This window comes from Poromitra crassiceps (assembly GCF_964638095.1).
Source record: "Poromitra crassiceps genome assembly, chromosome: 12".
NCBI classification, from domain to species: domain Eukaryota; kingdom Metazoa; phylum Chordata; class Actinopteri; order Beryciformes; family Melamphaidae; genus Poromitra; species Poromitra crassiceps.
Genome location: NC_139632.1, coordinates 42,403,075 through 42,415,633, shown reverse-complemented (window position 1 = coordinate 42,415,633; position 12,559 = coordinate 42,403,075).

Sequence of the window (12,559 nt, the reverse complement as noted above, 5' to 3'; positions counted from 1 at the left end):
CTCCCACCCACTACTTCTGGAGCACCTGGCGAACATTGGAATCACTGGTGTTGCACTTTCCTGGTTTGCATCCTATCTCCCGACAGACAACAGTTTGTCCAACTAGGGAATCACAGGTCCGGGTGTTCTGCCATTTGACCCAGGGGTCAGTATTGGGTCCACTCCTATTCATCACCTACCTCCTCCCCCTGGGTAAAATCCTCCGTCACCATGGTGTCCAGTTTCACTGCTATGCCGATGATACCCAGGTCTATATCTCCACCAAACTCACCACCGCTCTTCCTCCCACCTCCCTCACCGCCTGCCTCCAGGACATCAGGAGCTGGATGAGCAGGAACTTCCTGAAGTTAAACACCAGTAAAACCGAGGCCCTCCTCATCGGCTCCAAAAACATCCTCTCCAAAGCTCAAAACACCACTGCCCCGAACATCATCATTGACAGCTTCCCTGTTCCCTTCTCCACCCAAGTCAAGAGCCTCCGTGTCATTCTGTACAGCACCCTTTCCTTTGCACCCCACATAAAAACTCACTCTGTCCCATTTCCACCGCTGGTATCAGCGCGGCCCTGCCCAGCTCGTCTCGCTTTTTTGTCTCATTCCACCGATCAAAAACGGTGGCATCGTTGTCCATCTATTAAATCGTTGCATCTTTTTCAAATGTTTTTCCATACTGAAAGTAATGCCAACATAGTATTTCAATCATGAGAGACCAGTGGGTAAAGTTTAACAAGTGAGCTTTATGCACGAATGGCATGGCGATTAGTTATATGGCATGAATTCCATATAATTCCAGCTCAACAAAGTGTCCAAATATGGCACATACACATTATCCAAAACCTTAAAGGAACACTCTGCCCATTTTCAACCAGCTTTGTATCATTAGAACATCAGTAGTATATCAGAAAACTGTAAACGGTTTTGAAGTCTGTCATTTAATTTGACAGTTATTGAGCGTTAAAGTGTGGACCAGTGACATCACTGGTCCACACTAACTCAAATTAATAACTCATTAACTCAAATCAACTCTCAATAACTGTCAAACTATTCATCATTCATCTAGTTTGACAGTTATTGAGAGTTGTTTTGAGTTAATGAGTTATTAATTTGAGTTAGTGTCAATAACTCAATAACTGTCAAATTAAATGACAGACTTCAAAACAGTTTACAGTTTTCTGATATACTACTGATGTTCTAATGATACAAAGCTGGTTGAAAATGGGCAGAGTGTTCCTTTAAATGCAAATAACTCCTCCCAACATAAAACAAAAAGTTACAAAATTGTCTATGTAATCAAAATCATGTGTAAGAGACTTCATAAAAAACAAACATGAACACATACTGTACATACACATACAGAAGTGAAAGTAACATAAAATTGGCAAACTATTGACCCTGTGATACTCAGCATTGGGTGCATGTAACCTGACAGTAACTGTAGAATATCTACAAAAGTTAAATTAAAGAATGATAGCATCTAACAACTTCAAAACACCAACAACTCCTGCACATAACAGTGTGTGTGCAACCATCGGGCCCTGTTAAGCGAGCTACACCAGACTCCTGACTTGTTTTGTTAAGTCGTGTAAAGGTTCACAGTGTATTACAACAGCAGGATTCCCCCAACAAACAGTTTCAAGCAAGACTGTATATTTGGAACATACAAAATAAATGTTATTATCCATTCTCTTCATGTCTACATCTTATTAGAAATTCTAGACACTGGCATTGTGAAATAACACACCCAAATTAATTATAATAATCCTGACAGGTGCAACAATACATTTCTGTCAGATGTCAGATGTCAAAATAGAACTGAACGTGAAAAGCAATTTAAATCGTCTTCTTTGTTATCACTCAACATAAAAAAGGGGAGCCATGGCCCTGGCCTTCACTGAGAGCTGGGCAGGACATGGCCATGAGCACACACAAACAGGGCTGACACAAACAGGGCTGACACAAACAGGGCTGACACAAACAGGGCTGACACAAACAGGGCTGACACAAACAGGGCTGACACAAACAGGGCTGAGGAGGTGGCTTCAGGGTTGGGCCCCAGTCGCTGGAGGGACTTGTCTGGCCAGAGTGTTTGGGGCAGAGATGACGGGTGATCCAGCAATGTTAGCCAGTGGCTGTGCGGAGGACATTGAAGTGATGCCTAGAGGAGACCGGAGGTTTAATGATCATTTCAAAATGTTATTTTTCAGCACTTTCTTAAGTTAAAGATGTTTACTTTCCAGACAAAACTGTGAGAGGATCAGTTGAAAATCTAGGCTACTCCTCCAATCATGGAGATTCATAGTGTGCTGCAGGAATGAGTCCTAAAACCTGGACGTTTGCATTGCCTGGTTCCCTCGTCTCGAAGTCAATGGGATTTTGGTTAGATGCCTTAAATAAGGTCTGTGGTTAACAAAAGTTTATGAAACTGAGACCTTTGTGTTCAGCAAGATAACCTTAAAAAATGATCACATTTACACTTCAAAAATCGTAAAAGTGGGGTACACGGTGGCGCAGTGGTAGCGCTGTCGCCTCACAGCTAGAAGGTCTTGGGTTCGATTCCCACCTGGGACGCTGTGAGCGCTCAAGGAGTGCGTGCCCGTCCGCATGTCCTCGAGTGCCCACCGCCTGGGTGGGGTCGTCAAAAGGGCCTTTCTGTCTGGATTTTGCATGTTCTCCCCGTGCCCCCTGGGGGCTTCCTTCATATAGGAACCCCTCACCAAAAACATGCAATATCCTGGTCGCTGAAGTGGTGCCTCCTCTGGTCGTTCGGGGCGCCTGTTCGGAGGGAGGGGAACTCGTTGGAATAGCGTGAACCTCCCACGTGCTATGTCCTACCAGTGAAGCTTCCTCTGTCAGGTGAAAAGAAAGGCTAACTGCCCATGTCTCGGAGGAAGCATGGAGCCAGTTTCGGCTCTCCCCAGATCGACAGTGGGTGGAGCAGCAACCAGGATAAATAAATTAAAAACGTAAAAGTGGTGACTTCCAGACGTGGGAACCCAGTGCGATGCTAACTATTATAGAGCGCGCTCAGTGACTTACCGGCCATCATGCTGTACGAGCTGACTGGTGTAGAGCTGGCAGCCATTCCTCCAGGTGTGGCCCACCTTCCCTGATCTTTGACGATGGGATCTGAGAATAGAAATGCATTCAAACACCTCAAAAACAGTAGATACAGTATATTGATGACACAATCCATCCACATGATTTAGTGCGCTCGCAATACTGGTTAGAGGCAATAAACTCTAGTAATAACATAATAAAAAACAAAAAACAGGGGGAAGGCACAAGTGACAGAATTCAGATTTTTTTTTGCTCACGTGGCACAGATCTGAAATGTATTATGAACGTGTAAGCAGGAAAAAAGCACATGGTTTCGGATATACTCAGATCAGTCAGCCCTCAGTCATATGTGGAAATAAATCAGATATGAATCGGATATCTGCCAATGTGACTGTCATCTACGCGGACAGATCGGACATTGCCTATCATTGCCAGTCATACGTCATTGAGCATGTGTGTGTTTTTGTGTGTATGTGGGTGTGTCCGTCCTCGCGTGTTTCCAGAGTCTGTACTCAGCTGTTTGGCTGACTGGAGTGTGTCTCGCTCCCATTCCCGACCATATGAAGGCTTGATTCAAAACACAAAATGCCTCCTGAAATTCACCAATCACAGAGCGCTATTTTATCATTCCAATTGTCTCCAAATGACACATCTTTAATTCATAATCTCATTTATTTTCTCTTTGTCGTGCTGCGAGTACAGGTGTCAGTTTCTTAAATGTCCGAGGTTCATTTTACAATTGAACTCTTCGATGCAACCCGTTTATTTGATAGGCTATTTATTTTGCGTTCTGCTTCACAAGGAACCCTCTAGTGCAAAATATTCCCACAAAAACGTGGTTTGGGTTGATCTAATCAGCTCAATAGGTCAGATGCAGGACAAATCAACAATGAACTTCAGAAATAAACTCATGTCTGCACATTGAGGATTTGCTCCGGGTCAGTTTATTATACTCCCAGTCACCACTTCAGCGACCAGGATATTGCATGTTTTTGGTGAGCGGTTCCAATATGAAGGAAATCCCCAGGGGGCATGGGGAGAACATGCAAACTCCACCCAGAAATGCCCTTTTGACGACCCCACCCGGGCGGCGGCACTCGAGGACATGCGGACGGGCACGCACTCCTTCAGCGCTCACAGCATCCCAGGTGGGAATTGAACCTAGGACCTTCTAGCTGTGAGGCGACAGCTCTACCACTGAGCCACCATGCCCCCTTCTCCATACTCCCATTATGTTACCCGATTTGTGTCTAGTCTAGTTCTTTAGTGGTAGCACTCTCCTTTAGCTGCAGCTGGTAGCCTCAGAATAGTAAAATGTTGGATAGGCTAAGTTCACAACAACAGCAATCGCCCCCCGCCCCCACCCCCAAAAATCTGTTAAACGCAATTCTCACAATAACAAACGTCTTCATAGTACAATGCTGTCATTAGGAATCAGGCGCCATCGAAAATATAATTATTATTTATTTTATTGTATTTTTTGCCCGCAGCGCAGTCAGGCCACTCACTGAACAGCAGGCCAGGCAGGCCAGTATGTATAAGTGTTCCTAGTTGCGCGGATAGCAGGCAGGCCATGAATGGTTTACACTTTAGATTAGGGGATGCAGAAAGCCTTGTAAATTAATTGTAAATGATTAACACATCATTTATAACAGGTGAGGAACACTTCATTTACTAAAAGTTTATAGATGACTTACAACACATATGTTAACATAGCATTTATTAAGCATCTACAAATGTATATTCATGTTTCGTAAATGATTAGTTCATCATTAACTAAAGGCTTATAAATGACTTACGACTGAACGTCATTATAAAGTGTTACTGTCCAGGTAGTACTGTAAAAATGATGGTTTACCTCTATGTTGCTGATTAGACAACAGACCGGGGAGTGGGATGCTATCATATCGGTAATTCCTCTCAAAGTACTTTGAGTCCAAACCAGCAGGTTCCTCCCTAAGGACAATAAACAATAAACAAAAAATCAGCATGACTTGTTTTAACATTGTGGAACAAACATAGTGAAAACGAAACATGGGTTTGACACGTTTTTTTGTCATTTTACTTACACTCGCTGCTCAGTGTTGAGGGGAAGATAATAATAATAATAATAATAATAATGATTGGATTTATATAGCGCCTTTCCTAAGGCTCAAAGCGCTTCACAGAATCATTATTCATTCATACCATGGTTCGAAGGCGTGGCAGCCACACATTGGCGCTCAACGGGCCCTCCGACCACCATCATTCATGTCTACATTCATACCAATCATACCAATCATACGAGGCAAGGAGGGTTAAGTGTCTTGCCCAAGGACACAACGACAGCAGCTGGGAGGGAGCGGGGATCGAACCGCCAACCCTAGATACCTCAGATATTCTTCAGCATTGTTGCCAGACGCCTGACAGACTACCTCCTGAGGAACTCCTACATTGATACCTCGGTCCAGAAAGGAGGGATCCCAAAGGTACCGGGGTGTCTGGAGCACACAGGTGTGGTCACCCAGCTAATCAGGGAGGCTCGGGAGAACAACCTGACCTGGTTGTGCTGTGGCTGGACCTAGCCCACGCCTATGGGTCCATACCCCACAAGCTTGTTGAAGAAGCACTGAACTGGCACCATATCCCAGGCAAGTTCAGGGACCTCATTTTGGACTATTACAACAGCTTCAGTCTGAGAGTCTCTTCTGGGTCAACAACCTCAGAATGGCACAAGCTTGAGAAAGGGATTATCACCGGATGTGCCATTTCGGTGATACTTTTTGCGCTCGCCATGAACATACTGGTGAAGTCTTCGGAGGTTCAGTGCAGAGGGCCCCTCACCAAGTCTGGAGTCCGACAGCTGCCCATCCGGGCCTTCATGGATGACCTGACAGTGACAACTAGGAAGCAGGAAGCAGGTGGATCCTGAAGGGCCTCGAGGAGGTGATCACCTGGGCTCGCATGAGTTTCAAGCCGGTGAAGTCGAGATCTCTAGTGCTAAAGAAAGGGAAAGCCATCGACAAGTTCCACTTTGCACTTGGCAGCACCCAGATACCATCCATCACTGAGAAACCTGTGAAGAGCCTGGGGAAGGTGTTTGACTGCAGCCTGAGAGACACTGCATCCATTCGAGCCACCAACCAAGAGCTGGAAGCCTGGCTAACTGCAGTGGACAAGTCCGGCCTACCTGGCAAGTTTAAGGCATGGATCTACCAACATGGCATCCTCCCACGGATTCTCTGGCCCCTCTTGGTCTATGAGGTCCCAATATCCACAGTGGAGGGCTTCGAGAGGAGGGTCAGTAGGTTCCTACGGAAGTGGCTCGGACTACCTCGGAGCCTGAGCAGCATTGCTCTGTACAGGCAGAACAACAAGCTGAAGCTCCCTTTCAGCAGCCTGAATGAGGAGTTCATGGTGACTCGTACTAGGGAGGTGTGCTGCAATACCGGGAGTCCTGCGACCCAAAAGTCCTCCCAGGATGGGATTGAGGTCAGGACAGGATGGAAGTGGAGGGCAGCAGAGGCCGTTGATGTCGCAGGAGTCACGGCTAAGGCACAAGGGTGCTGGTGGGGACAGTGGCTCGGGAAGAGCTGGCCTGGTAGCAGCAAAACACCTCGCTATGACAAGGCACAGGGGAAGGAAAAGAGGTCGCTGGTCCAAGATGAGGTGCGAGCATCAGTTGAAGAGCAGCGAACAAGCAGAATGGTTGGAATGCGGCAGCAGGGAGCCTGGACGAGATGGGAGCAAGCGGTGGGAGCGCAAAGTCTCCTGGACCGAGCTTTGGAAAGCTGAGCCCCATCGAATAAAATTCTTAATCCAGGCTGTCTATGATGTTTTGCCAAGCCCATCCAACTTGTTTTTCCTGGGGTAAAGTGGAGTCACCAGTTTGCCCTCTGTGCCTGAAGAGAGGGACCCTGGAGCACATCCTCAGCTGCTGTTCAAAAGCCCTGGGTGAGGGGCGCTACCACTGGCGCCATGACCAAGTCCTAAAGGCCATAGCGGACACCATCTGCAGTGTGGGATTAACCACTGCAAGCGCCTCTGCCCAGTGAAGAGATCCATCACTTTTGTCAGAGCTGGGGAGAAGCCTACATCAGCTGCCAGGACCACTCCTCTGGCCTGCTAGCAACGGAGCAGGATTGGGAGCTGAAAGTTGATCTGGGGAAGCAACTGAAGTTCCCAGAAACAGTTGCCATAACAACGCTAAGGCAGACATAGTGCTGATCTCGGAACCTCCAAGCAGGTCATTCTCTTGGAACTCACCGTGCCGTGAGAGGGACCGCATCGAGGAGGCCAACGAGAGGAAGAGGGCAAAGTACACCGAGCTGGTGGAGAAATGCCGAAGCAACGGGTGGGCAAGCAAGTTGTGAGCCCATTGAGGTGGGGTGCAGAGGGTTTGTAGGCCAGTCCCTCTGCAGAGCCTGTAACATGCTGGGCATCACAGGGCTCAGTAGGCGAAGGGCCATCAAGTTGGTCACCGAGGCAGCAGAAGTTGCTTCAAGGTGGCTGTGGATCAGGGAGGAGAGCCGTGGGTGCGGTAGAGCTACCTGACACAAGCCGGGGCTTGATCAACCCGGCTGGGTCGCCTGGGTGAGGGTGTTCTGATTGTTTGAAAGACCCGAAACATCCAATGACCCCAGGTAATATCACTGATGATGTGTCCAGGTGCATTCACAAGTTGATGTATGTCACAAGACAGCCTTCCAGTATTGTACTTAAACAGGATTTCCCCCATAGGCAAGACAAAACCACAAACAATCTGATACCATGTGTTAAAAAGGGAGACAGAAACTGAACAACTTTGAAGGGAAAATATTGATTTAAAGAGCGTAGTGCAAGTTAAAATTTGGGCTCAAGAGTCTTATGAAAATACCTGCAAAAAACAAAAAGGAAATTAAAACATGCCCCCAGGGCAGAATATGGAGAAAAAGGTGGCATTATAATGCACGTGCTAAAAAAAGCCATCTGGGCAGATAGCACCTGTGACGTCCCTCGGGCTACTCTATAAACTTGAGGCTGCAACTGTTCTGTCCTTCGTGGTCCACGTAAGACAGAATCAGTGTTGCCAGACATACCAGCATATTTATTGTATTGCTACTAATTACATCTGGAGGAAAGAAACCAGCACATAAGCTCACCTCTTTATATTGTATGGCTGCATTGGACCCTGTCCAATAGGGGTGACACCAGCCGCCATCGGAGACACACCAGGCTTGCCAAGCATGGGATAATACTGGGCCTGTAAAACATTTGAATATCTTTAATAAGGTAAAGGGTAAACCCACTGTAAAGACTAAGCTGTGGACAGTTATGCCCATGGCACACCAATCGAACATTCTCACACAAACACGAACGTTCAACATGTTCAATCCGTGCTTGTTTGGTGTTCGCGGTTGTCTGGTCAGTTCACCATGTTTTCAGTCGCGTATCCATGGAAACGGAGCTTGTGCACACGTGCGCACACTCAGTGGGCTCAGACTACAGGATTCTGACAATCCTAGCCGATTTTGAAATCTGGCTGTGACACGCACTACAGGAGAAATCTTCCCAGATTATCTTCCCTAGAATCTCAAACATGCACACACTACAAGATTTGTAAATGTGGCGCACCACGCACTACAGGATATTATTACGATTATCGGGAGGATAATCACCTTGACGACCGGCCATACTCTGAACCTGTTTGGATTTTGGAGCATCAAATGGGGTTCCAGCAGCCACCAAAGCGCTCCGCCCCCACCCCACCTCTCTCTCTCTTTCCTCTCTTTCATGGCCGTCTCGCATATGCTCCCAAAACAAATGAATCTCATGGCAGTTTAACAAGCGTGTAAACAACGCGACTCTATAGCAAGATTGTCTGGACAAGTGAGGACACAAACACATCGGCTACCAAAATATATTTCCCTGCTGCATGTCATGATGACATCTGCCAAAAGTTTTGGATAAACTGGATTGCTTCCCGGCAGCAGCAATGCCTTTTCCCCCCCACACTGCCTGATAGACAGGTAGGAGATACAACCTCTGACTGGCAGGGGCTTTGAAACTACGGTATAACAACTTTTTATTCATTGGTCATTCATTGTGATATAAATTAGTGACATTTTCCCCCCAAATACTCGTGGTTCTGTGCTGTTGGTATTTGGTAGCCTATCTGATGCCTGCAGTGCGGCGCCGCGTCAATTAACGATAATGACGGGAGGCTTGCGCAGCAGCAGGATGATGTATTCGCACAGATTTTCAGTCCTAAATATCAAACAAAAATAAGAAGGGAGCTCCTTGAAGTTTTACAAGAATAGTATTTAATCCCGAAGTAGTATATTCGTGTACACAGCAGTGTTACAAACAGAATATATCTTCATAAGGGTTCATGGGCAAACAAAAACGCTACGTGCGTTTCAACCACGCAGGGTCTTCATCAGGCTGGAATAGTTTTGTTTACTACTTTGCCTGCTGAGCTGCCTTGGTCCACAATTCTGTGTCCCCCAGTCCTAAATATCAAACATGTTTGATATGATCGGGACGGCCCGATGAGGCTGTGAGCAGATCGGGAGGCTTAAGATTGTATCTTGATCTTGATCCAATGATTGGACCTTCTTCTTCTTTGGTGTTTTACGGCAGTTGGCATAGTTATTGTTGCATTACCGCCACCATTTGGCTGAAATTAGAACAACTGTTGTGCTGAATATGTTTGGTCGGTGTGCCATGCTTTCAAACAATCTCCAACATCTGCCAACATTCACAGACAATTGTCTGTTCGTGTTTGTTGGTGTTTGTTGGAGAATGTTTGATTGCTGTGCCCTGGGCATTACAGTAGGTGTGTAAAACAGGTCTAAAAGCTGTGCAATTAACCAGTGATTATAATGTTCTATGTCTCCTCCTTCACTGCACTACTTATTATGTTCCATCTCACTTTCAATACAGCAGGAGCATCATTGGTGATTGTTTGACTTTGATCACTGCAATATTGATGTTTAATGTCAAAACCATCCTTGCAAAATTTTGAGTTGTGGCAAACCATATTGTTATGAATATAGATCTACAGTATGAATGCAGATATTGTTAATGATGTTAGTGTGAATGCTGACACAAAAAAACTGAATGTATCAAATATTGCTTCATAGCACTAATATTCTTGTGTTTCATGCAGACTAACTTTCTTTGGCATAAATATCTTTGGTGGTTAAGAGAGGGCAGAAAAAAAGTATAGCTGTGAAACACACAAGCGAAGCGATTGCTTCTAAGTTTGACCGAGTGTGGGTGTAAACAAAGCTTTGTTATAAACTGTGATATTTCCTACCCTCAATCCTGCTGTCGTCGGCACAACTGGAGTCTCAAATGCTTCCTGCTTGTTCAGCCAATTCATCGCTGTGGTGAAGGGGGGGGGGGAATGCAATATTAATGAGTATTTTCCACCAAGTTTGAGCTTTTCTGTCATTTTGAAAATTGCAAGAAAGTGGGTGTGAAGAACGGGCAGAGGAGGAGGTGCGTCTCCAACTGTAACTAGCTGCACAGTTTAACCACTGGAGGGCGACTGAGCCACGTTTAGTTAGATACAGTAAATACTGTACAATACAGGCACAATTGTGCTAAAATATTGACAATATGACCAGCATTGGTGTATTTCAGAACTAAATAGTACTAGATAGAAATATACAACTCAGAGGTTTGTTTAGACTAGAGTAAGGGGCCGTGTTCATAGAAAGTTGTTTTTTGCTGCCAGCAAAGGCACTGGAAGCAACAACAACAAAAACTTTGTGTGGAGCCGGCCCATTTGAAGGTCCTCACTCCAGTGTTGTAGCCTGTTTGATTGTATCAACATTTAGTTATAAGCAGAAGAAGATCCCTCTCTTATAAAATCCATGTGCCATGTTTTCAGCTTGACTTTTGGAAACTTTAGCAGATGGTGAAAATATGTACCTAAGAATTTTCTTCAAGTTGAAACTTTGCATTGGCACCTTGTTGTAGACGGCCTCTATTCCTTTAACTGTACCACTGTATATCAATTATTGAAATGAGTAAGAACATCTTCCTTACCGAACTCTTTGGTTTTCAGCAGTTCTTTGCATTCATCTAATTCCTGGATTGTCGTCTCCAACTGTTCCTTCTGTTTTGAAACCTGTTAACATAGAAATTACTTTATCTGTATCTGTAGATGACCTAGTCATACAAATGTCAAAAATGAATCCACATGATCATCAGCCACCACGGAAAATGCTAATTTTAAAGTATACCCTCTCAGGTTGTGTTCAAAAATTTCAAAATAGTTGCTGTATCTATTAAACTGGGAATTTCATTTTTGACATTGTAAGTGTGATATGACATTTTAATTACACTTTAAATACAGACACATTTGTGTGATGATCAATTTGTGTGTGTATGATAATAGAGGCATCAGGCATGTTGAATTATTTTTTGTCTAAAAGAGAACGTCATACCTAGCAACCGGGTCAATCACACCCTTAAATAAAAGGTCATGTCCATTCCTTGCTCTGAGAACTTTCCTTAATCAAGCCTGAACTGGGACTCCTTGCTAGGACATTTTAGGCTAAGCTAGGAGGTCTATGGGAGACTGAGTATTCACAGATATCAGAATCAGGATTCTTTTATTTGCCAAGGTATGTTTTCACATACTAGGAATTTGTCAGTGTGGTTGGTGCTCATGTAACATTGATAACAAATATATGAGACATAAAAATAATATATGAAGAATCTAAAGAGATTATAAATGATAAAAGGATTCAGATATTAACCTTGATATGACCCAGATATGACCTTGGAGATTATCCATGTGTGTGCTTAAATGTGCTATATCTAAAATGTTTGTCAAGAGTGAGTGATGAAGATATTATGAGCAAGATTTCTGCGTGTTTTGATCATGTCTGAAATTATGTTGTGTTTTACTGATTGATTGCCACGTTACAATTTCAGTAGGTTGAACTCCCATAGCTCATTTGACCCACCTGAAGAAATACAATTGCCAAACTCAATTTATTTTCTTGTTTAAATGAAAACTCATTCACTCAACTTGTAGACTTTTATTTGTCTCAATGAAGCTGTAGTAGTATTTATAATTTATTAATCCAATATGATTGATGAAGTACTGTATATCACTACAATCCAAAATTCAGAGAGAGCTTCAGAGCAAAAGCACAAATTTGAATGATTAATTAAACAATTCCTGAGTTCATTAACTGTATTGCCATAGTTACTGTATCCATTTGTATCAATGTATGTCATTTGGCCGACTGACTCACAACCCTGAGGACAAAATGTCATCAGTGGCATGCAGCGAATTTGCGCTTGTTTAGACACGGTTCTGTAATTTCGATATAAAGGTATTATAACAAGGAGTCCACATTTTCAGACCAGATAGACATTTGTTGCAAATCAGCTTTGTTTGCAGTAACTGCAATATTGTATTAATCACCAATTTCAATGTAGGAATGTGAGGAAGCTACCTCAACAACTGTGATTTGGCAAGAAAACTAAGTTTTGAAAATATTATGTGTCATACCAGTTCA